Consider the following 27,500-nt stretch of genomic DNA (forward strand, 5'->3'; position numbering starts at 1 on the left):
AGACGGGAGATAGAGATACAAAGTAACATTGTTTATAAACATCGATCAGACGGGAGGTAGAGAGACACAAAGTAACATTGTTTATAAACATCGATCAGACGGGAGATAGAGAGACACAAAGTAACATTGTTTATAAACATCGATCAGACGGGAGATAGAGAGATACAAAGTAACATTGTTTATAAACATCGATCAGATGGGAGATGGAGAGATACAAAGTAACATTGTTTATAAACATCGATCAGATGGGAGATGGAGAGATACAAAGTAACATTGTTTATAAACATCGATCAGATGGGAGATAGAGAGATACAAAGTAACATTGTTTATAAACATCGATCAGACGGGAGATAGAGAGACACAAAGTAACATTGTTTATAAACATCGATCAGACGGGAGATAGAGAGACACAAAGTAACATTGTTTATAAACATCGATCAGACGGGAGATAGAGATACAAAGTAACATTGTTTATAAACATCGATCAGATGGGAGATAGAGAGATACAAAGTAACATTGTTTATAAACATCGATCAGACGGGAGATAGAGAGACACAAAGTAACATTGTTTATAAACATCGATCAGACGGGAGATAGAGAGATACAAAGTAACATTGTTTATAAACATCGATCAGATGGGATTTAGAGAGATACAAAGTAACATTGTTTATAAACATCGATCAGACGGGAGATAGAGATACAAAGTAACATTGTTTATAAACATCGATCAGACGGGAGATAGAGATACAAAGTAACATTGTTTATAAATATCGATCAGACGGGAGATAGAGATACAAAGTAACATTGTTTATAAACATCGATCAAATGGGAGATAGAGATACAAAGTAACATTGTTTATAAACATCGATCAGATGGGATATAGAGAGATACAAAGTAACATTGTTTATAAACATCGATCAGATGGGATTTAGAGAGATACAAAGTAACCTTTTGTAACAACTGCTGTTCAATACACATAAAAGCAAAACACGTTCCTGCCATTCACTTAGTGAAGACCAATTGCACAGCACAGAGCTCACAGCCACATTCACACCATTCCCTGCCTGCTGATGGAGCTGATTACCTCTCACTGTCCTTCCATGTGGAGTTGGTGGCTGAATTGGTCAGGTGATCAGAACAATTACCTGTTGAATTTGCTGAAGATGTTCTTACCTAAAATTTAAAAAAAAGGAAAACTAATGCAGTCCCCACATGTAAAGGCTGCACGCTGCAACATACCACATCTGTATTCTTGGGTTTTGTGTCCCCGCGCTGCCATTTTCATGATTACGGCATGTGTGCAGATGTGCAGAGGGCTTTACCTGGCCTTCAGGTCCTGGCAGGACCCTCTGACACATCTGTGCCTGTGCAGGGGATTTCCTTCGGTGGAGGTTTGGGACTCCCGTAACTGCCATCTTTGCACACGCATGGGGAAAGCTGCACTTGCGCAAATGTGTGGGAAAGCCATTCATATGCAGTTGGGATTCCCACACATCTGCAAGACCTGAAGCCCTGCAGCACATCTGCACAGGCACATCCTAGAGCACGGGTGTCAAACTGGTGCCACTCAGGGGAGAACTGACCATTGGAGTTCTCGGGCACTGCCTGAGGGCCCAGGGTCAGTAGGGGGCCCCATGAGATGCTCCTAGTACCTTTCATAGGCTTTTTTGGGTGTGGTTTGAGTGTGGGCGAGGACACAGATGCCCCATGATCCCCTATTGCCCAGGGGCCCCATAAGTTCTTACTCCGCCCCTGGTGCCCCTCCAGCTGTTACCAAACTACAAGTCCCATGAGGCATCGCAAGATTGACAGTTACAAACATGACTCCCACAGACAGGAGCATGATGGGACCAGGGGCGGACTGACAACTCATGGGGCCCCCGGGCAATAGGGGATCATGGGGCCCCTGTGTCCTTGCCCACACCCAAAAAAGCCTATGAAAAAGGTACCAGGGGCATCTCGTGGGGCCCCCTACTGATCCCGGGCCCTCGGGCAGTGCCCGAGTGCTTGAATGTTCAGTGGATGGGACTTGCAGTTTCGCAACAGCTGGAGGGCCGCCAGTTTGACACCCCTGTCCTAGTACCCTATCAAACCATGAAGTATTTCAAGAAGGGGACTTTTGGGGACTTTTGAGGTGCCGACAAAGGATATGTATATAAAAACATTAATTTTATCGACACAAAATTGTATCAGATCAGACGTATCTGTTATTATACACTTGGTATTATTATCATATATATGTATCCTTTTGCCGGAACCCCTACTTTTTGGTTTGATGGATCTGTTGGGATGCTGGTGCCCTCGGTTTCTCCTCTATCCATTCTTTGTACATTTTTAGGTCATTCTCATTTAGGCCAAAAAATGCTCCTTTGAAACACAAATTAAAAACCAAACAAAAAAAATATCCATATGTGTGTGTTGGGGGGTGGGAGTGGGGGGGGGCTAAGGGCAAAATAGTTTTAGGGTTCAGATCCACTTTCAGGTATCAAGTTGCTGTCTCTCTGATCATGATGGAGGGATCACCAGAAGATCAAATCCAGGATTGGTGTTTAGGAGTGCCTATTAAAAAAAAAATAAAAAATGTCCGACGCGTTTCGGGTGAATGGACTTCTCTTCTTCAGGGCTGACATGTAAAAGGACAATTAGAATATCATCTAAGACAAGAGTTTCTAATAATTCAATTTCATGGCGGGCCGCATCAGCATTATGGCTGCCCTCAGAGGGCCGGTTGTATCTGTAAGACGTCCTGAACACCCCTCCCCCCTTTACATCAACTGTCAAGAGCCCCCATACCATCAGAAATTAAGAATCCCCCACCCTCCCTTACATCACAGTGACCCCCTCACCTTGTGTTGCTGATGCTGAGACTGAAGCTTAGGGTGGTGCTGGGAAGCAGAATGTGCAGGTTCTGGAGGAGGACCAGAGGAGGGCTGGAGTCTGCTGAATGCTGAGATCGTGGAGAGGTGGAGATGAAAGGGTGCTGTGGCTTCACAGAGAAGCACAGGATCTGTAGGAGGAGTTCTGTCCTCCTCTCTGCTGCTGATTGGTGAGACAGGGTGGGGGTGGAGACAAGGGGGGTGCCGCAGTTTCAGGAGAGGTGGGAAGGCTACATGAAATGACCTGGTTGGCCAGGTTCGGCCCACGGGCCTTGTGTTTGACACATATGATCTAAGATATACAGTATAGTCATCCTATAGACGTAGAAGGAACAAGAATATACAACACCATCTGAACCGAATATTTGTATTGTTCTTCCCATGGTCCCCGAAAGGCGTTGGTTGTATCTGAAGTTTCAGTTCAATAAGCTCTTTAAATAAGTTTATGACCATTTTTTAGGCACTCCTAAACATGTCTCCAAAACTGGTCACATGGTCTTTCTGGACAGGAACTGAGCTGAGGGTTGGAGGACATCTCCTCCCACCACCCCACCATCATCTTATCCAAATGTTGAAGTCTTTGAATGTTATTAGAAGTTCTTTTACATAAGACGATGTGTAAAATGGGTTGAGTGACCCTCATCACGTTGGGTTGAGCGACCCCCAGCGCCTTGGATTGAGCAGCCTCCAATGCCTTGGGATGAGTTGAGCAGCCCCCAGCGCCTTGGGTTTGGTTGAGTAGCTCTTAAAGGATTGGATTGGGTTGAGTGGCCCTCAGTGTCTTGGGTTGGGTTGAGCGGCCCTCAGAACATTGGGTTCAGTGGCCCTCAGTGTCCTTGGTTGGATTGAGTAGTCCTCAGCACCTTTGGGTTGGGTTGAGTGGCCCTCAGTGCCCTGGGTTGGGTTGAGCGGTCCTCAGCGCTGTTGGGTTGGGTTGAGTGGCCCTCAGTGCCCTGGGTTGGGTTGAGTGGCCCTCAGCGCCCTGGATTGGGTTGAGCAATCCTCAATGCCTCTGGGTTGGGTTGAGTGGCCCTCAGAACCCTGGGTTGGGTTGATGGGTTGAGCGGCCTTAAGCGACTTTGGGTTGGGTTGAGTGGGCCTCAGAGCCCTGGGTTGGGTTGAGCAATCCTCAATGCCTCTGGGTTGGGTGGCCCTCAGAGCTCTTGGGTTGGGTTGAGTGGCCCTCAGCACCCTGGGCTGAGTTGAGAAATCCTCAATGCCTCTGGATTGGGTTGGGTGGCCCTCAGCACCCTGGGCTGAGTTGAGCAATCCTCAATGCCTCTGGGTTGGGTTGGGTGGCCATCAGCACCCTGGGTTGGGTTGAGCAATCCTCAATGCCTCTGGGTTGGGTGGCCCTCAGCACCCTGGGTTGGGTTGAGCAATCCTCAATGCCTCTTGGTTGGGTTGCCTTCAGCACCCTGGGTTGGGTTGAGCAATCCTCAATGCCTCTTGGTTGGGTTAGGTGGCCCTCAGTGCCCTGGGTTGGGTTGATCGGTCTTCAGCGCCTCTGGGTTGGGTTGAGTGGCTCTCAGCATCTTGGGTTGAGTTGAGTGGGCCTCAGAGCCCTGGCTTGGGTTGAACAATCCTCAATGCCTTTGGGTTGGGTGACCCTCAGCACCCTGGGTTGGGTTGAGCAATCTTCAATGCCTCTGGGTTGGGTGGCCCTCAACACCCTGGGTTGGGTTGAGCAATCCTCAATGCCTCTGGGTTGGGTGGCCCTCAACACCCTGGGTTGGGTTGAGCAATCTTCAATGCCTCTGGGTTGGGTGGCCCTCAACACCCTGGGTTGGGTTGAGCAATCCTCAATGCCTCTGGGTTGGGTTGGGTGGCCCTCAGCACCCTGGGTTGGGTTGAGCAATCCTCAATGCCTCTGGGTTGGGTTGGGTTGGGTGGCCCTCAGCACCCTGGGTTGGGTTGAGCAATCCTCAATGCCTCTGGGTTGGGTTGGGTGGCCCTCAGAACCCTGGGTTGGGTTGAGCAATCCTCAATGCCTTTGGGTTGGGTTGGGTGGCCCTCAGCGTGGTCTGAATTGTACAATAAAGAAGTTGCCTTGTCTATTTTACTAGAAAACTAACCGACTCCTCTTGGTTGTCCCTGTTCAGTGTATATCGGACGCTAATCTCTAACGCTGACTTGTCCTAGCGACGTCTATAACTGTGCCGAGTTCGCTGTTAACAATGGATCGATTTTTACTCCAGAAGCACAAGCCGCGCCATGCCTTCACTCATCCCGGAAACCGTTTTTGTTTCTTTCTTCTTCGGTGTGTAACTAACCCGCTTCCCGCCATTGCCGATATCGTGACGATCAAAGTTCCTTCCTTTCCATTTCTAGTCATCGATAGAGAATCCTTCTAACCCTCAGTGACGGGGGAGACTCCTCCCTTTTTCGTTATTCAGAACTTTTTTTTTTGGTCTCTGTAAAATGAGGGCGGGTGAATATTTTGAAAGTGTATTATATATTAAAAAGAGATAACTGTTCATTATTGTACGAGATTTCTTTATTTCATCGTTATGGTCTACGGACCGGCCATTGTTCTTCATTCTGACCTCCGGCCTCCCCTCCAGTCTTGTACAGGTGTACCGGCTCCTCCCCTCCAGTCTTGTACAGGTGTACCGGCTCCTCCCCTCCAGTCTTGTACAGGTGTACCGGCTCCTCCCCTCCAGTCTTGTACAGGTGTACCGGCTCCTCCCCTCCAGTCTTGCACAGGTGTACCGGCTCCTCCCCTCCAGTATTGCACAGGTGTACCGGCTCCTCCCCTCCAGTATTGCACAGGTGTACCGGCTCCTCCCCTCCAGTCTTGTACAGGTGTACAGTCTCCTCCCCTCCAGTCTTGTACAGGTGTACCGGCTCCTCCCCTCCAGTCTTGCACAGATGTAACGGCTCCTCCCCTCCAGTCTTGTACAAGGGTACCGGCTCCTCCCCTCCAGTCTTGTACAGGTGTACCGGCTCCTCCCCTCCAGTCTTGTACAGGTGTACCGGCTCTTCCCCTCCAGTCTTGTACAGGTGTACCGGCTCCTCCCCTCCAGTCTTGTACAGGTGTACCGGCTCCTCCCCTCCAGTCTTGTACAGGTGTACCGGTTCCTCCCCTCCAGTCTTGTACAGGTGTACCGGCTCCTCCCCTCCAGTCTTGCACAGGGGTACCGGCTCCTCCCCTCCAGTCTTGCACAGGTGTACCGGCTCCTCCCCTCCAGTCTTGCACAGGTGTACCGGTTCCTCCCCTCCAGTCTTGTACAGGGGTACCAGCTCCTCCCCTCCAGTCTTGCACAGGTGTACCAGCTCCTCCCCTCCAGTCTTGTACAGGGGTACCGGGCTCCTCCCCTCCAGTCTTGTACAGGGGTACCAGCTCTTCCCCTTCAGTCTTGCACAGGTGTACAGGCTCCTCCCCTCCAGTATTTCACAGGTGTACCGGCTCCTCCCCTTCAGTCTTGCACAGATGTACCGGCTCCTCCCCTTTAGTCTTGCACAGGAGTACTGGCTCCTCCCCTCCTGTTTTGCACAGGTGTACCGGCTCCTCCCCTAAAGTCTTGCACAGGTGTACCAGCTCCTCCCCTTCAGTCTGGCACAGTTGTACCAGCTCCTCCCCTTCAGTCTTGCACAGGTGTGCCAGCTCCTCCCCTCCAGTGTTGCACAGGCGTACCAGCTCCTCCCCTTCAGTCTTGCACAGATGTACCGGCTCCTCCCCTTCAGTCTTGCACAGGTGTACTGGCTCCTCCCCTTCAGTCTTGAACAGGTGTACCGGCTCCTCCCCTTCAATCTTGCACAGGTGTACCGGCTCCTCCTCTTCAGTCTTGCACAGGTGTACCGTCTCCTCCCTTTCAGTCTTGCACAGGTGTACAGGCTCCTCCCCTCCAGTCTTGCACAGGTGTGCCGTCTCCTCTCCTGGACTTGAATGGCTTCCTCTGATTTCACTGCACACTCTGAGCTTCTCAGAGTATGCATTAGAAGCTTCAGCCAGTCAGATAGAGCTCTGCCTCATTTCCTGGCTGGAGGATGTCCAGCATCTTCTAGCCCTTTCCTCCCCAGCCTGACTGTCCCTGGCCCCGCCCCTTTCATTCATTGGATTTCAGTTCTTTCAGTCATGGAGGCTCGGTATCACATGTGGGTGTTGCCTACAGTACTGTGCAAAAGTTGTAGGCAGCTGTGAATAAATGCTGTAAAGAATGCGTTCCATCACCTCCAGGACTCCTTGTTCTTCTTAGATAGTTCCTGATGACATTGGCTGGATGTTTGGGGGGGGCGGGGGGGGTGGATGTCCTGCTGCAGAATACATTTGGGGCCAATCACCAATTCCCTGATGGTATGACATGATGGAGAAGTATCTGCCGGTATTTCTCAGGATTGAGGACACCATTGATCCCGACCAAATCTCCAACTCCATTTACAGAAATGAAGCCCCAAACTTGCAAAGAACCTCCACCATGCTTCACAGTTGGCTGCAGACATTCATTATTGTGCCGATCTCCAGCCAACAAACTGCCTCCTGCTACAGACAAATACTTTACCCTTTGACTCCTCAGTCCAGAGCACCTCTCCTTACCTGACCACTGCTTATACAGTCCTCAGCGTTACCCAACCACTGCGTCTACGCTCCTCAATATTACCCGACCACTGCATCTACACTCCTCAACATTACCCAACCACTGCGTCTACACTACTCAATGTTACCCGACCACTGCGTCTACACTCCTCAATGTTACCCAACCACTGCGTCTACACTCCTCAATGTTACCCAACCACTGCGTCTACACTCCTCAATGTTACCCAACCACTGCGTCTACGCTCCTCAATATTACCCGACCACTGCGTCTACACTCCTCAACATTACCCAACCACTGCATCTACTCTCCTCAATGTTACCCGACCACTGCATCTACTCTCCTCAATATTACCCGACCACTGCATCTACTCTCCTCAATGTTACCCGACCACTGCATCTACTCTCCTCAATATTACCCGACCACTGCATCTACTCTCCTCAATGTTACCCAACCACTGCATCTACTCTCCTCAATATTACCCGACCACTGCGTCTACACTCCTAAACATTACCCAACCACTGCGTCTACACTACTCAATGTTACCCGACCACTGCGTCTACACTCCTTATTGTTACCTGACCACTGCATCTACTCTCCTCAATGTTACCCGACCACTGCGTCTACACTCCTCAATATTACCCGACCACTGCGTCTACACTCCTAAACATTACCCAACCACTGCGTCTACACTACTCAATGTTACCCGACCACTGCGTCTACACTCCTTATTGTTACCTGACCACTGCGTCTACACTCCTCAATGTTACCCGACCACTGCGTCTACACTCCTCAATGTTACCCAACCACTGCGTCTACTCTCCTCAATGTTACCCGACCACTGCGTCTACACTCCTCAACATTACCCAACCACTGCATCTACACTCCTCAACATTACCCAACCACTGCATCTACACTCCTCAACATTACCCAACCACTGCATCTACACTCCTCAACATTACCCAACCACTGCATCTACACTCCTCAACATTACCCAACCACTGCATCTACGCTCCTCAATGTTACCCGACCACTGCGTCTACGCTCCTCAACATTACCCGACCACTGCGTCTACCCTCCTCAATGTTACCCGACCACTGCGTCTACACTCCTCAACATTACCCAACCACTGCATCTACACTCCTCAACATTACCCAATCACTGCGTCTACACTCCTCAACATTACCCAACCACTGCGTCTACACTCCTCAACATTACCCAACCACTGCATCTACACTCCTCAACATTACCCAACCACTGCATCTACACTCCTCAACATTACCCAACCACTGCATCTACGCTCCTCAATGTTACCCGACCACTGCGTCTACCCTCCTCAATGTTACCTGACCACTGCGTCTACGCTCCTCAATGTTACCCGACCACTGCGTCTATGCTCCTCAACGTTACCCGACCACTGCGTCTACACTCCTCAACGTTACCCGACCACTGCGTCTACACCCCTCAACGTTACCCGAACACTGCATCTACTCTCCTCACCGTTACCCGACCACTGCGTCTACACTCCTCACCGTTACCCGACCACTGCGTCTACACTCCTCAACGTTACCCGACCACTGCGTCTACACTCCTCAACGTTACCCGACCACTGCGTCTACACCCCTCAACGTTACCCGACCACTGCGTCTACACCCCTCAACGTTACCCGACCACTGCGTCTACACCCCTCAACGTTACCCGACCACTGCGTCTACACCCCTCAACGTTACCCGACCACTGCGTCTACACCCCTCAACGTTACCCGACCACTGCGTCTACACTCCTCAACGTTACCCGACCACTGCGTCTACACTCCTCAATATTACCCGACCACTGCATCTACTCTCCTCAATGTTACCCGACCACTGCATCTACTCTCCTCAATATTACCCGACCACTGCATCTACTCTCCTCAATGTTACCCGACCACTGCGTCTACACTCCTCAATGTTACCCAACCACTGCATCTACTCTCCTCAATATTACCCGACCACTGCGTCTACACTCCTAAACATTACCCAACCACTGCGTCTACACTACTCAATGTTACCCGACCACTGCGTCTACACTCCTTATTGTTACCTGACCACTGCGTCTACACTCCTCAATGTTACCCGACCACTGCGTCTACACTCCTCAATGTTACCCAACCACTGCGTCTACTCTCCTCAATGTTACCCGACCACTGCGTCTACACTCCTCAACATTACCCAACCACTGCATCTACACTCCTCAACATTACCCAACCACTGCATCTACACTCCTCAACATTACCCAACCACTGCATCTACACTCCTCAACATTACCCAACCACTGCATCTACGCTCCTCAATGTTACCCGACCACTGCGTCTACGCTCCTCAACATTACCCGACCACTGCGTCTACCCTCCTCAATGTTACCCGACCACTGCGTCTACACTCCTCAACATTACCCAACCACTGCATCTACACTCCTCAACATTACCCAATCACTGCGTCTACACTCCTCAACATTACCCAACCACTGCGTCTACACTCCTCAACATTACCCAACCACTGCATCTACACTCCTCAACATTACCCAACCACTGCATCTACACTCCTCAACATTACCCAACCACTGCATCTACGCTCCTCAATGTTACCCGACCACTGCGTCTACCCTCCTCAATGTTACCTGACCACTGCGTCTACGCTCTTCAATGTTACCCGACCACTGCGTCTATGCTCCTCAACGTTACCCGACCACTGCGTCTACACTCCTCAACGTTACCCGACCACTGCGTCTACACCCCTCAACGTTACCCGAACACTGCATCTACTCTCCTCACCGTTACCCGACCACTGCGTCTACACTCCTCACCGTTACCCGACCACTGCGTCTACACTCCTCAACGTTACCCGACCACTGCGTCTACACTCCTCAATGTTACCCGACCACTGCGTCTACACTCCTCAACGTTACCCGACCACTGCGTCTACACCCCTCAACGTTACCCGACCACTGCGTCTACACCCCTCAACGTTACCCGACCACTGCGTCTACACCCCTCAACGTTACCCGACCACTGCGTCTACATCCCTCAACGTTACCCGACCACTGTGTCTACACTCCTCAACGTTACCCGACCACTGCGTCTACACTCCTCAACGTTACCCGACCACTGCGTCTACACTCCTCAACGTTACCTGAACACTGAGTCTACACTCAATGTTACCCAATCAATGGTGTCATCAATGCTGAGAAATACCAGCAGATACTTCTCCATCATGCCATCAGGGAGGCGTGTGATTGGCCTCAAATGTATTCTGCAGCAGGACAACCCCCCCAACATCCAGCCAATGTCATCAGGAACTATCTAAGAAGAACAAGGAGTCCTGGAAGTGATGGTTCGGCCCCCACAGAACCCCGATCTCCCCACCATGGAGTCTGTCTGGGATGACATGAAGAGACCGAAGGATTGGAGGCGGCCGACATCCACAGAAGATCTGGGCTTAGTCCTCCGAGATGGACAGAGAACGACCTACCGGCAGAGTTCCTTCATTGGGTGCAAGTCTACCTAGAAGAAGGTAAAGGGGGGGGGTCACCCCAATACTGCTCACAGGATATGGGGGGGGGATCCCTCCAAATATTGATTGGATTTGGATTTCTCTTCATTTACTTTCCATTTTGTTAATTGATCAACAATAAACTGTTAACACTTCGAATTCTGAAATCATTCTTCATTTACAGCATTTTTTCCACAACTGCACAACACTTTTGCACGGTGCTGTATGTAAATACAGGAGCGCCCACTCCATCAAGGCATTATATTTGCATAACCCCTCCCACTGCTTGGCTCTTGAGAGGAGCACTGAGGCAGGGTGCTGAGATGTTTTCAGGAAGCTATGTACAGTCCCCTGCTGGACCCTCCCCCACCAGCCATGATCTGCCTGCATTGCATAGAGAAGCGCAGAGACCTGGAGATGACATCACAGAGATCAAAATAAGATCTGTAATGAAAACGGAAAGGTTTTAGTTAAATATTTCATTAGCACATTGATGGGAGGGATGGGCCAGGGAAGGAAAAATATATACAAATTGAACTTCAGCTGTAAAGTAGACGTAAGCTCTGCCTGGATGACATTAGGAGGATATTTACTAACACTGCAGAGTACAAAATCTGGTGCAGCTCCGGGATTTATTGCCAAAGCTTAACTGAACAAGCTGAAGCTAAAAGCTGATTGGCTCCTGTAAACAGCTGCACCAGATTCTGCCGGGTCCGTAGAGACTGGATATAGTGAATGCTGGGTCCGGGGAGAGCGGATATAGTGAATGCGGGGTCCGGGGAGAGCGGATATAGTGAATGCGGGGTCCGGGGAGAGCGGATATAGTGAATGCGGGGTCCGTAGAGACTGGATATAGTGAATGCGGGGTCCGGGGAGAGCGGATATAGTGAATGCGGGGTCCGGGGAGAGCGGATATAGTGAATGCGGGGTCCGAGGAGAGCAGATATAGTGAATGAGGGGTCCGGGGAGAGCGGATATAGTGAATGCGGGGTCCGGAGAGAGCGGATATAGTGAATGCGGGGACCGGGGAGAGCGGATATAGTGAATGCGGGGTCCGGGGAGAGCGGATATAGTGAATGCGGGGTCCGGGGAGAGTGGATATAGTGAATGCGGGGTCCGGGGAGAGCGGATATAGTGAATGCGGGGTCCGGGGAGAGCGGATATAGTGAATGCGGGGTCCGGGGAGAGCGGATATAGTGAATGCGGGGTCCGGGGAGGGCGGGTATAGTGAATGCGGGGTCCGGGGAGAGCGGATATAGTGAATGCGTGGTCCGGGGAGAGCGGATATAGTGAATGCGGGGTCCGGGGAGAGCGGATATAGTGAATGCGGGGTCCGGGGAGAGCGGATATAGTGAATGCGGGGTCCGGGGAGAGCGGATACAGTGAATGCAGGGTCCGGGGAGAGCGGATATAGTGAATGCGGGGTCCGTGGAGAGCGGATACAGTGAATGCGGGGTCCGGGGAGAGCGGATATAGTGAATGCGGGGTCCGGGGAGAGCGGATATAGTGAATGCGGGGTCCGGGGAGAGCGGATATAGCGAATGCGGGGTCCGTGGAGAGTGGATATAGTGGATGCGGGGTCCGGGGAGAGCGGATATAGTGAATGCGTGGTCCGGGGAGAGCGGATATAGTGAGTGCGGGGTCCGGGGAGAGCGGATATAGTGAATGCGGGGTCCGGGGAGAGCGGATATAGTGAATGCGGGGTCCGGGGAGAGCGGATATAGTGAATGCGGGGTCCGGGGAGAGCATATATAGTGAGTGTGGGGTCCGGGGAGAGCGGATATAGTGAATGCGGGGTCCGGGGAGAGCGGATATAGTGAATGCGGGGTCCGGGGACAATGTAACATGGACCGAATAGGGACTGACTTTCCAAAACTTTTGACCTGTTCTCTTTCTGGAACCATCGCATTCTCAGATGGGATCTTTCTTCTCCTTTTCCAATTGGCAAACGCTGAACATGTAAGCAAAAAGAGAGCTGCATGACATCACCACCTTGTGGACATATTTGAGTACTACAAGGTACAGCATTCCAATCAGTTTCCCATGCTGTACATCGGGAGATACTTCTGCCCAGAGGCGGACTGACAACTCATGGGGTCCCCGGGCAACAGGGGATCATGGGGCCCCTGTGTCCTCATCCACACTTAAACCGCACCCAAAAAAGCCTATGAAAGGTACCAACGGCATCTCATTATTATTATTATTATACAGTATTTATAAAGCGCCAATAGTTCGCTCAGCGCTGTACATTACAAAGGGGGACAGAACATGTGACAGAACAATACCAATACAATGTGATACATGAGGGGATCGAGGGCCCTGCTCCTTGGAGCTTACAATCTAGGAGGGAGGGGATGGTGGCACAGGAGGAGACAGCTGTGGGGGATGGGGTGGTAGGAAGAGATTAGGAGGTCGGTCAAGTTAGCAGGGGGTAGGGTAGGCTTTCAAAAAAGGGGGGTTTGTGAAAAGAGATTCACAGAAAAGCGGCTACATTATGAACAGACCGTGACACTCAGAAAATTTTCCAAAAATTATGCTTTATTACACAGATATAAATATGACATATGGGCATTCGCCCTGGTTTACCATCACCTCAGTATGAGACAATAACACACAGACCTAAAACCATATAAAATGACATCAAGACCGGTCTAAATGTATGTGCAACAGAAAAAGTGACTGCAAGAGTCTAATATCTCTGTAGTACAAACACATAGGTAAACACTTCCCTGAAGAGGTGTATCCAAAAATTATACCATAGGTATACCATAATATTGAATAATGAATTTACACCAATATCATAATGGTGAATCCCGAACAGGGAATCCAAAAATTATACTATGGATATACGTATATCACATGTATGAAATGCGGTAAGCACAATAAGCGTGAAGAGGGGAACAGTAAGCCTCAGGCCTGTTTGGAAAAAGACATAAATGTCACATATATGATGCAATACATTCCTGTGCCGGCACACGTGGTTGGGGCCCGTTCATCTGTTATGTGAACAGCTGTATCATAAAGCTCTTGAATGGAAATAAGCCCCATTTATTCCCAGGATGGGAGAAAAGGTGCAGATTGCAGCACTCTGCTTGAAATGGTATCTTCACCACTGTATGTGGACTACACACCACCCTTTGTAGGAAAAGCAAAACATATCCCAAGGAATCTTCTGCCTGTTGAGCTATATGCGGTATGTCCTGTATCCTACACAAAGCACCATAATGTCCCCATCCTGTAGTGAAACAAATAATGTGGGAAGTCACTGACAGAGCTTGCACTCAATAAGATATGTAGGTCATATTGATCACAGAGGACCGTATATCTAATGTCCTGTAACAATCCACTCACCACCTGTGCCGTGGATAAAGGGAATGAAAGAAATGTCCTTCATGGATATTGCCAAACACGGCCACAGAGGCCCAGGAACCACCGCTGACATCCGCCGATATACCGCGGGTTCCAGCCCCTCTCAGCGCCTGTGCTGCTCACGCTTGCCTCATGGCATGTGAAGATGGCTTCCTCCTTATGGGTCAGCGTGCGTTCCACCTAGTGCGCATGACCGGAAGTGACGTATCTGACGTATGACGTCAACGCGTTTCGCCGATGGGCGTATCTCACTCAGCTTCGTCAGGACCAATGGGACAGCTGCATTTCAATATCCTATTTATAGTGGGTAAAGACCCACCCATTTATGCAAAAGAGGTGACCTGCAGTTGTTCCTAATGGAAGAAAACAAGGGGGGGGGCTAAATACTTAGCACAGCTACTGGTCTTAATTAAAATTAAAAAGGCAGGCGGCTGGAGTCCACAGGGAGGGGAGAGGCTTAATATTTTAACCAAAACATATATTAATCAAAGGTCATAAATTACATATACCAGTCTGTTGGGGCTTTTGTCACACTTTAACCTGGAGATGGCGATATAAATCAAAGAATCATGAATTCCATCCACTGAATCGGGTTCTTGGGGAGACAATATCAATTATCAAAAGATACCAACAAATACCACAAGATGGCAATATAATCTGAAAATTCATATGAGGGTCATTATAACAAAAATACCCCAGTTTTTTACATCCATCCTATAGTATGGTCATTGTTCAGAGACGAAAGGTATCAAGGGACATATAACCAGACAGTGAGTCCTTTTGCATTATTTAGAGCTATATAAAAAACTCATATCGTAATGTCATCCATATTTACGTTAATATTCCCAATATATACAGGTTTATCGCAATTCCAGCCATTAAGAGAAACTGAGAAATGCCATCAACTAACCGCCACATGGCAGTAAATCAGAGAATCAACAGTTCCATCTACTGAATCGGGTTTTTTGGGGGAGACAATATCAATTATCAGAAAATACCAACAAATACCACAAGATGGCAATATAATCTGAAAATTCACATGAGGGTCATAATAACAGAAATACCCCAGTTTTTTAACATCCATCCTATGGTATGGTCATTGTTCAGAGACAGAAGGTATTAAGGGACATTTAACCAGATAGTAAGTCCTTTTGCATTGTTTAGAGCTATAAAAAACTCATATCATAAGATCATCCATATTTTCATTAATATTCCCAACACCGGTACATAGTCCCATAAACCTATTTTTCCAAAAACACTTGGAGATCACACTCCACATTTAACCCCTTAGGGTACAGTGTATCAAGTTTATATATCCAATGTTTCTCCTTTTTAAGCAGTTCTCTATCAAAATCACCTCTCCTCTGTGGGAAGTGCAGTGCATAGAAACCTTTTACTTTAGTGCCGTCCAGTTTACCTCCATGATATTTAGCGTAATGTTGGGCAAGGTTACTATCAGGATCATTTGATCTAATATCTCTAAAGTGTTCACCAATTCTTACTTTAAGTTGTCTTTTAGTCTTACCTACATACATCTTTTTACAGGGACAGGTTAAGATATATAATACCCTTATTGTGGAACAGTTTATAAGACTCTGAATCTTATAGTGAGTGTTATTTCCTGAATCATAAAAGGAATCCGTGCGATCCACATATTTGCAAATTTGACATTTTCCACATTTAAACATCCCCTTGGTACGTGATTTTAACCATGTTGTTCGTTTTAATGGTTGATAATCTGAATGAATAAGGAGGTCACCAAGATTTGGTGCTCTTCTTGCTACCATCTGGGGACGTTCACCTACAATCTTGCTCAACCTGGGGCATTGAGTAAGAATCTTCCAGTGTTTTTCCAATATTAATTTAACATCTTGCCATTGAGCTCCAAATTGGGTAATCATTCTCACAGGCTGATCACTCAATCTAGCCTTCACTTCCTTTTTGGTAGATAATAAATCCTCACGATCAGTTTGATATGCCCGTCTCCGAGCATTTCTAATTTGGGAGTGGGAATACCCCCTTTCCCTAAATCTTCTATAGAGATCCTGAGCTTCCATTTTAAAATCATTGATGTTTGAGCAGTTTCTCCGACATCTCAAAAACTGTCCCACTGGAATCCCTGAGATCAGTGAACGTGGATGGTAGCTTCTTGCCTCTAATAGGGTATTGGCAGCAGTAGGTTTCCTATATGTCTTAGTGAGGAGTTTTCCATTTTCAAGTCTAATCTCCAGATCCAGAAAAGAAATACATCTTTCGTCACATATATATGTAAGTCCAATATTGAAGGAGTTCTGATTTAACTCTCCCAAAAATGATTTTAATTCCTCAGATGTTCCTTGCCACACAAGGAACACATCATCTATATATCTTAACCAGATCTGGACATTAGCAAGAAATCTTGATGATTTAAAGACAACCTGTTCCTCCCAAAACCCCAAATGGAGACATGCGTAGGCCGGAGCCCACGGTGCTCCCATACTAGTACCTCTAGTTTGTTGATAGAAGGTATTGTTAAATTGAAAAAAGTTATGTTTTAAAGCAAACTCCAATAACTCACTAATGAATTCATTCTGTCCTCCCAAAGTAGGATATGTTTTTTCAAGAAAATAGGAAACTGATCTCACGCCACATTCATGTGGGATAGAGGTGTAAAGTGATTCCACATCTATTCCCACTAGAATGGAGTTATCCTTAATGGTCATATTTTCAATCTTAGCCAACACATCCTTAGTGTCCCTCACATAGGAGGGGAGATTCGGAACCATATCCTTAAGAAACAAATCTATATACTTCCCTGTTTTATCTAGGGGACCATTAATGGCTGAAACAATAGGTCTACCTGGAGGGTTTTCTTGGTTTTTATGTATTTTAGGGATAATGTAAAACGTAGGGTGATTGAATTCTTCAGTTCTCAAATAGTCATATTCTTTCTTAGTTAACAAGCCCACTTCTTTTCCTAGTGTCAAAATGGAATTTAATTTTTTAACCACCAGATGGAAAGGATTTGCAGTCACTTTCCTATATGTGGATGAGTCACTCAATAAGCGCTTCACCTCCCTGACATAGTCTTGTTCATTCAAAATCACTACATTGCCCCCTTTATCACTTCTCTTAATGACAATATCTTTGGTCTCTTTTAGTTCTTTAAGAGCTTTTCTTTCTTTTTTGGTAAGGTTATCGCCAATTGGCATTTTCCACTCAAGATTTTTAAGGTCATCAGCAACAAAATCTAGAAATGTCGAGATCCTCATATTGGAACGAATTTTCGGCATTTTTGTCGATCTAATATTTAGATCAACCTTTCTAATTATATTGTTGGAATTATCCAAGTCTGTTATACTTTCATCACCATCCTCATTTTCCTCTATGAGAGATATCAACATATCCAGTATCTTGCGGTCCTCCATGGACGAGTCGGAGGCCATATCCTCCAAAATGGTAGGATTACCATGTATCATTCTCAAGAAGACTTTTCTTAGAAATAAGTTCACATCCTTGAATACCTCGAACTCGTCCATGGGGGTCACTGGTGAGAAGGACATACCTTTGTTTAATAGAGAGATATGTTCCCTTTTGAGTGGAAAATTGGCCAAATTAATTACCTTTTTGTCATGAATATTCTCTTCTACTACCTCCTCTGACTTCTTGTTCTGCCCTTGTCCTCCTGATGTTTGTTTTTTAAGGATTCCTCTACTTTCTTTTTGGATCCTCTTCCCATCTGTGATTGATGGATATGAGGAGGTTCTCCATTTTGTTGGTCTAAAAAAGAAACAGATTTTCCAAGGTTTTCAGACTCACTTTCACTAGACATGGTTTCTCCCATTGATCTAGAATGTGAACGAAAACCTCTTCGTTTAGATCGACTTCTACTTCTTTTTGTAGTGAGATCAAATATCTCACCTGTTTCCCAGTCTTTTAAATCACGTCTAAATTTGGTTTGTTTAGTAGTTCTAAGACTTTTTTGTACTTTTTCCACTTCCTTTTTCAGTTGTTCATTATATTTTTCAAAATTCTCCTGATTTTTAAAGGGATCTAAATCTAATGCACTTTTACTGATGGCCTGATCCAATTCTTCAAGTTGTAATTTTTCCTCCTCTGCAATAAGTTTCATACCATTAATCCCATGTTCTATACACAGCACTTTCCATTTTTCCAAAAACCTTTCATTATGTAGATGTTCAGCTGGAACTACCTTACATCTCAATCCATGTGGGATAATGCTCTGTCTAATATACGCTTCCAAGAAACACACATCCCACTTTCGATTGAGACGTTTGATAACAAGCTTTTTATGTTCCCGAAATTTAATCTTAATATCCTCATCTTCAGTAGATAGATTTGGGCCTTCTGCTACAAAGGCTTGATGCATTTCCAACTCTACCTCCTCTCCTGGTATGAATGCCATGAATACAAGCCCCTCCGCTCAATGCGCTCCAGCCGTCTATAAAAATAAAACACTCATAAACTGGGGTGATGGCAAACCAAATTACCAAAGTCAAATAACCTCTAGAAGAACAGGTCCATAGGAACCCAAAAGACGCATATATATTATAGGTAGTTATTAAGAGGTTGTTAATTAAGTTATCGTGTCACCCAATGTTTGGTTTCCATTCAGTAGCCAAAAAAGGCATTCAAAAAAGGGGGGTTTGTGAAAAGAGATTCACAGAAAAGCGGCTACATTATGAACAGACCGTGACACTCAGAAAATTTTCCAAAAATTATGCTTTATTACACAGATATAAATATGACATATGGGCATTCGCCCTGGTTTACCATCACCTCAGTATGAGACAATAACACACAGACCTAAAACCATATAAAATGACATCAAGACCGGTCTAAATGTATGTGCAACAGAAAAAGTGACTGCAAGAGTCTAATATCTCTGTAGTACAAACACATAGGTAAACACTTCCCTGAAGAGGTGTATCCAAAAATTATACCATAGGTATACCATAATATTAAATAATGAATTTACACCAATATCATAATGGTGAGTCCCGAACAGGGAATCCAAAAATTATACTATGGATATACGTATATCACATGTATGAAATGCAGTAAGCACAATAAGCGTGAAGAGGGGAACAGTAAGCCTCAGGCCTGTTTGGAAAAAGACATAAATGTCAAATATATGATGCAATACATTCCTGTGCCGGCACACGTGGTTGGGGCCCGTTCATCTGTAATGTGAACAGCTGTATCATAAAGCTCTTGAATGGAAATAAGCCCCATTTATTCCCAGGATGGGAGAAAAGGTGCAGATTGCAGCACTCTGCTTGAAATGGTGTCTTCACCACTGTATGTGGACTACACACCACCCTTTGTAGGAAAAGCAAAACATATCCCAAGGAATCTTCTGCCTGTTGAGCTATATGCGGTATGTCCTGTATCCTACACAAAGCACCATAATGTCCCCATCCTGTAGTGAAACAAATAATGTGGGAAGTCACTGACAGAGCTTGCACTCAATAAGATATGTAGGTCATATTGATCACAGAGGACCGTATATCTAATGTCCTGTAACAATCCACTCACCACCTGTGCCGTGGATAAAGGGAATGAAAGAAATGTCCTTCATGGATATTGCCAAACACGGCCACAGAGGCCCAGGAACCACCGCTGACATCCGCCGATATACCGCGGGTTCCAGCCCCCTCTCAGCGCCTGTACTGCTCACGCTTGCCTCATGGCATGTGAAGATGGCTTCCTCCTTATGGGTCAGCGTGCGTTCCACCTAGTGCGCATGACCGGAAGTGACGTATCTGACGTATGACGTCAACGCGTTTCGCCGATGGGCGTATCTCACTCAGCTTCGTCAGGACCAATGGGACAGCTGCATTTCAATATCCTATTTATAGTGGGTAAAGACCCACCCATTTATGCAAAAGAGGTGACCTGCAGTTGTTCCTAATGGAAGAAAACAAGGGGGGGGGCTAAATACTTAGCACAGCTACTGGTCTTAATTAAAATTAAAAAGGCAGGCGGCTGGAGTCCACAGGGAGGGGAGAGGCTTGATATTTTAACCAAAACATATATTAATCAAAGGTCATAAATTACATATACCAGTCTGTTGGGGCTTTTATCACACTTTAACCTGGAGATGGCGATATAAATCAAAGAATCATGAATTCCATCCACTGAATCGGGTTCTTGGGGAGACAATATCAGTTATCAAAAGATACCAACAAATACCACAAGATGGCAATATAATCTGAAAGTTCACATGAGGGTCATTATAACAAAAATACCCCAGTTTTTTACATCCATCCTATAGTATGGTTATTGTTCAGAGACGAAAGGTATTAAGGGACATATAACCAGACAGTGAGTCCTTTTGCATTATTTAGAGCTATATAAAAAACTCATATCGTAATGTCATCCATATTTACGTTAATATTCCCAATATACACAGGTTTATCGCAATTCCAGCCATTAAGAGAAACTGAGAAATGCCATCAACTAACCGCCACATGGCAGTAAATCAGAGAATCAACAGTTCCATCTACTGAATCGGGTTTTTTGGGGGAGACAATATCAATTATCAGAAAATACCAACAAATACCACAAGATGGCAATATAATCTGAAAATTCACATGAGGGTCATAATAACAGAAATACCCCAGTTTTTTAACATCCATCCTATGGTATGGTCATTGTTCAGAGACAGAAGGTATTAAGGGACATTTAACCAGATAGTAAGTCCTTTTGCATTGTTTAGAGCTATATAAAAAACTCATATCATAAGATCATCCATATTTTCATTAATATTCCCAACACCGGTACATAGTCCCATAAACCTATTTTTCCAAAAACACTTGGAGATCACACTCCACATTTAACCCCTTAGGGTACAGTGTATCAAGTTTATATATCCAATGTTTCTCCTTTTTAAGCAGTTCTCTATCAAAATCACCTCTCCTCTGTGGGAAGTGCAGTGCATAGAAACCTTTTACTTTAGTGCCGTCCAGTTTACCTCCATGATATTTAGCGTAATGTTGGGCAAGGTTACTATCAGGATCATTTGATCTAATATCTCTAAAGTGTTCACCAATTCTTACTTTAAGTTGTCTTTTAGTCTTACCTACATACATCTTTTTACAGGGACAGGTTAAGATATATAATACCCTTATTGTGGAACAGTTTATAAGACTCTGAATCTTATAGTGAGTGTTATTTCCTGAATCATAAAAGGAATCCGTGCGATCCACATATTTGCAAATTTGACATTTTCCACATTTAAACATCCCCTTGGTACGTGATTTTAACCATGTTGTTCGTTTTAATGGTTGATAATCTGAATGAATAAGGAGGTCACCAAGATTTGGTGCTCTTCTTGCTACCATCTGGGGACGTTCACCTACAATCTTGCTCAACCTGGGGCATTGAGTAAGTAGGGTAGGCTTCCCTGAAGAGATGGGTTTTCAGGGTGCGCCTAAAGGAGAGGAGAGTAGGTGATAATCTGATGGGTTTGGGCAGGGAGTTCCAGAGGATGGGTGACACCCTGGAGAAGTCCTGAAGGCGGGCATGGGAGGAGGAGACCAGGGAACTAGAGAGAAGGAGGTCTTGTGAGGAGCGGAGTGTGCGTGTTGGGCGGTACTTGGATATTAGGTCAGTGATGTAGTTCGGGGCAGTATGGTGGACGGCTTTGTATGTCAGTGTTAGGATTTTGAATTTGATCCGTTGCGCAATCGGGAGCCAGTGGAGGGATTGGCAGAGGGGGGTGGAGGACACTGAGTGGAGGCCAGTGGAGGGATTGGCAGAGGGGGGTGGAGGTCAGTGGAGGGATTGGCAGAGGGGGGTGGTGGACACTGAGTGGAGGCCAGTGGAGGGATTGGCAGAGGGGGGTGGCGGAGATGGAGCAGTTGGAAAGGTGAATGAGTCTGGCAGCCATATTCAGGATGGACTGAAGCGGGGATAGCCTGTGGCGAGGCAGGCCAGTGAGGAGGGAGTTGCAGTAGTCGAGTCGTGATATGATGAGGGAGTGGATGAGCTGTTTAGTGGTTTGTGGGGTGAGGAACGTGCGGATTTTGGCGATGTTGCGGAGGCGGAGTCTGCATGTTGCGGAGGTGGAGTCTGCATGTTGCGGAGGTGGAGTCTGCATGTTGCGGAGGTGGAGTCGCACGAGTTTGTTAAAGATTGGACTTGGGGCTGGAAGGATAGGTTGGAGTCCAGAATGACACCCAGTACTCTGGCCTGCAGGGCGGGTTTGATGGTGGCGTTGTTGGATGTGATGGAGAAGTCAGTGGGGGTGGTGTCTGGGCTGGGGGGGGGAAGACAAGAAACTCGGTTTTGGAGACGTTCAGTTTAAGGAAGTGGAGTGACATCCAGTCTGATATGTCACTCAGTAGGTGTGTGATTCGGGCGGAGACCGAGGGGGTGAGGTGGGGAGTGGAGACTGAGGGGGTGAGGTGGGGGGTTGAGAGATAGATTTGTGTGTCGTCGGCATAGAGGTGGTAGTTGAAGCCGTGAGAGTGTATGAGTTGGCCAAGGGAGGAGGTGTAGATGGAGAAGAGAAGGGGCTCAAGGACAGAGCCTTGAGGGACCCCAACAGAGAGGGGGAGTGAGGGGGAGGTGGTAGCATTATAGGTAACGCTGAAGGAGCGTTGTGACAGGTCGGATGAGAGCCAGGAGAGAGCAGAATCTCTGAGGCCGAGGGAGTGTAGTATTTTGAGGAGGAGGGGGTGGTGGACGGTGTGGAAGGCCGCAGAGAGGTCAAGGAGTAGGAGCACTGAATAGTGGCCATTAGCTTTGGCGGTTAGCAGGTCGTTGGTGAGGTGAGTAAGGCGGTTTCGGTGGAGTGTAGGGCGGTTTCGGTGGAGTGTAGGGCGGTTTCGGTGGAGTGTAGGGCGGTTTCGGTGGAGTGTAGGGGACAGAAGCCGGACTGTAGGGGATCGAGGAGGTTGTTGTCGTTGAGGTGAGAGCATAGGCGGGTGTAGACGAGGCGCTCGAGGAGTTTGGATGTAAATGGGAGCAGGGAGATGGGTCTGAGGTTGTTCGGGTCATTGGGGTCCAGGGAGGGCTTTTTAAGTATGGGGGTGATGTGTGCATGCTTCAGAGGGGAGGGGAAAGTGCCGGAGGAGAGGGAGAGATTGAAGATGTGGGTGAGGGAGCGTAGGATGGAGGGGGAGGGAGGTTGTAGGAGTTGTGAGGGGATAGGGTCGAGGGGGCAGGTGGTGAGGCGGGCATCAGAGAGGATCTTGGAGACTTCCTCGATGGTAGTAAGGTCAAAGGTGTGAAGTGTTGGGGGAGGTTCAGTATGAGGAATGTAGGGTGGGGTGGAAGAGGAGGTCAGAGCAGTGGTGGGGCTGTGGGAGAGGGGTGATGAGGGAGTAGCTGAGGGAGGGGGAACGGGGTTGGAGGGAGTTTGAGCAGCGATGAAGTCCCTGCGTGTTATGTTGAGGGGGAGGGGGGATGAGGGGGTAACTGTGTGAGAGGGGACGGGTTGAGAGGGCGTGTGAATTGCGGCGATGTCCTTGCGAATTGTGTCAATCTTGTTTTTGAAGTGATTGGCAATCTCATAGGGCCCTCTACTGACCCCGGCCTTTGGGCAGTGCCCCGAGTTCCCAAATGGTCAGTCTGCCCCTTCTTCTGCCCGTCAGGTAAATCATTTTTGACCCTTTTAGCAAACACTTAAGGCAAATTGAACCAAAAAGCAGCACAGTACTGCTGAGCAGAGTGGTTAGCTCTTCCGCCTGGCAGCACTGGGGTCGTTGGTTCAAATCCCAATCAAAGCACTACCTGCCTGGAGTTTACATGTTCTCCCTGAGCCTGCATGGGGGAAGTCTGGTTTCCTTCCACACTCATGCTGGGAGGTTAATTGGCTCCTGTAACAGACCCAACCAGGACAGTGTCTTTTGAAGGGGACTGCAAGCTTGCCTCTTACCTACTGACCATGAGCCCTGGCGTGTGAGGGAGGCTCTATTCTTTTGGAGGTGGGTACCCGGGGGGACCTTTGGAGTAGTTTTACTTGGGATTCAAGCCCATGTCTTCCCGAAACACACAGATTCTGAGAACTGGAGGACCAGGATACAGATTTGGGGTCTCTGTGCCCAAACCAGCATTGACTGCTTCAACCCCCACCCCCGACCTCCTTCCTGGACTCAGAGACTCTAAGAAGATGTTGATATAATCAGCACAAAACAACCCGATTCTGAGCTCTTCTGCTGTAATCTGTTTATCAAGGTGGGATGTGCTTACCGTTGTGTATTTTTTCCCATTGTTGAGTTAATTGAGTCACCTATTGTGTCTGTCTGTTGGCTAGTTTTCCTGGAGATTCTTACATGAAGCTTCGTCTGGTGTCAACTTGACCTCATTATCCAATCAGTGTGGAATTTTTATCCCAATGTTTAATATTTGTTTTTATTGTTCACGTGAGGACTGCCCCCTATTTCTGAAGTGTATAAAAAGCCTGTATTTCTGTTCATTAAACAGTTCCAGTTGCATCTAAGCTAGTGTCATCTAGGTCTTGGCTGCAATGCCCGGCAATAATACCTTGGTCCCAGTGGCGAGGAAGCAGTTCTCTGACCTAGGCGGGGTCCCAGGAGATCCATCACAGCTCCTTTGCAAATTGGCCCCAGTATGTGTATGTGTGAATGTGAGTTAGGGACCTTAGATTGTACACCCCTTGAGGGTTAGGGACTGATGTGAATGTACAATATATATGTAAAGCGCTGTGTAAATTGACGGCGCTATATAAGTACCTGTAATAAGTAAAATACAACAATTATATATATATAATGTTTGTATGGCAGGGCAAAGGACAGGGGACACTGCTGGCAGGGTAGAGGACAGGGGTCAGTGGTGGCAGGGCAGTGGACAGGGGTCACCGCTGGCAGGGCAGAAGACATGGGTCACCGCTGGCAGGGCAGAGGACATGGGTCACCGCTGGCAGGGCAGAGGACATGGGTCACCGCTGGCAGGGCAGAGGACAGGGGTCACTGCTGGCAGGGCAAAGGACAGGGGTTGCTGCTGGCAGGGCAGAGGGCAAGGGACACAACTGGCAGGGCAGAGGACAGGAGTCACTGCTGGTAGGGAAAAGAACAGGGGTTGCTGCTGGCAGGGCAGAGGACAGGGGTCAGTGTTGGCAGGGCAGAGAACAGGGGTCACTGCTGGCCGGGCAGAGGAAAGTGGTCACTGCTGGCAGGACAGAGGACAGGAGTCACCTCTGGCAGAGCAGAGGACAGAAGTCACCCCTGGCAGGGCAGAGGACAGGGGTTACTGCTGGCAGGGCAGAGGAAAGTGGTCACTGCTGGCAGGACAGAGGACAGGAGTCACTGCTGGCAGGGCAAAGGACAGGGGTCAGTGGTGGCAGGGCAGAGGACAGGGGTCAGTGGTGGCAGGGCAGAGGACAGGGGTCACTGCTGGCAGGGCAGAGGACAGGGGTCACCGGTGGCAGGGCAGAGGACAGGAATCACCGCTGGCAAGGCAGAGGACAGGGGTCAACACTGGCAGGGCAGAGGACAGGAGTCACTGGTGGCAGGGCAGAGGACAGGGGTCAACACTGGCAGGGCAGAGGACAGGGGTCAACACTGGCAGGGCAGAGGACAGGGGTCACCGCTGGCAGGGCAGAGGACAGGGGTCACCGCTGGCAGGGCAGAGGACAGGGGTCACCACTGGCAGGACAGAGGACAGGGGTCACCACTGGCAGGGCAGAGGACAGGAGTCACTGGTGGCAGGGCAGAGGACAGGGGTCACTGCAGGCAGGAATCACTGCTGTCTGGCAGAGGACATCCTGTGTGCACAAGGTCAAACAATCCAAAGCTGAAACACTATAAGGCCCCTGTCACATGTGGCGGACCCATCAATGGGTTCACCTGCCCAGCGGGGATCATTTCCATCCGACTGTCATCTGATCCGATCCGCCAGATGGATGGGGAATGGATTCCCATCCGACTGTTTTTAGCGTACAGGATCGGATTGGAAGCAGGCGGGTGTAAATGTGGATGCATGTCCGTTTATACTGGCTGCTCCATAGAGAGCAATGGAGCGTCCGATTGGGTCCGCTTGATAAAATGGACAGGTGGACCCAATCTTGTGAAAGGGGCCCAACACAGTGTGCAATTGTATCCACGCCTCTGGAGAATGAATCACTGATTAAATATTTTGGTTGTTATGAAATAAGAGATTTTGTTTATTCTCTGCAAATAAACCACCAATTCCCAAGTGTATCATCAAATAATAAACAAAGGTGCGGCTCTTTACACCGCGCACAATATCACAACCGGGCTCAAATCCATACATGGTAATATACGGGGGGGGGGGGGGATAATGGGTCGTTCCCCTGCAGATTTCGTACGTTCGCCCACTTACACAGGAATGAAGGGTCTATAATTTGTATCATACGTGTATTATAAATGATAGAGACAGAATATCAACCAAAAATCCAGAAACAACACAATACAAATGTTATAAATGGAGTTGCAGTTCAGGGTGTAGATTATGTATTTGATCCCCTACCAACCAACAATGATTCTGGCTCCCACAGACTGGCTCTGTGCCCATGTGGTACACAGATTAGACTGGTCAATGTACGAAGGTCCTCCTAATGGCAACTCGTGTATAAAAGACACCCGTCCACAGAATCTCTTTCTTCCATCCAAACCTCACCACCATGGGCAAGACCAAAGAGCTGTCAAAGGATATCAGGGACCAGATTGTAGACCTGCACAAGGCTGGAATGGGCTACAAGACCATCAGCAACAAGCTTGGTGAGAAGGAGACAACTGTTGGAGCGATTTTTTTAAAATGGAAGAAAACAATTACCCATCAATCGGTCTGGAGCTCTATGCAAGTTTTTGCCTCATGGGGTAAGGATGATCATGACAAAAGTGAGGCATCAGCCCAGAACTACACGGGAGGAGCTTGTGAATGATCTCAAGGCAGTTGGGACCACAGTCACCAAACAAACCATTGGTAACACAATATGCTGCCATGGATTGAAATCCTGCAGCGCCTGCAAGGTCCCTTCCTCAAGAAGGCACATGTACAGCCCGTCTGAAGTTGGCCAATAAACTTCTAAATGATTCAGAGAAGGATTAGGAGAAAGTGCTGTGGTCAGATGAGACCAAAATTGAGCTCTTTGGCATTAACTCGACTCGCTGTGTTTGAAGGAAGAAAAATGCTGACTATGAGCCCAAGAACACCATCCCTACAGTCAAGCATGGAGGTGGAAACATGCTTTGGGGCTG

Source organism: Staurois parvus, unplaced genomic scaffold, assembly GCF_062004578.1.
Source record: "Staurois parvus isolate SC_StPar_1 unplaced genomic scaffold, SC_StPar_1.0 ptg003145l, whole genome shotgun sequence".
Classification (NCBI taxonomy): domain Eukaryota; kingdom Metazoa; phylum Chordata; class Amphibia; order Anura; family Ranidae; genus Staurois; species Staurois parvus.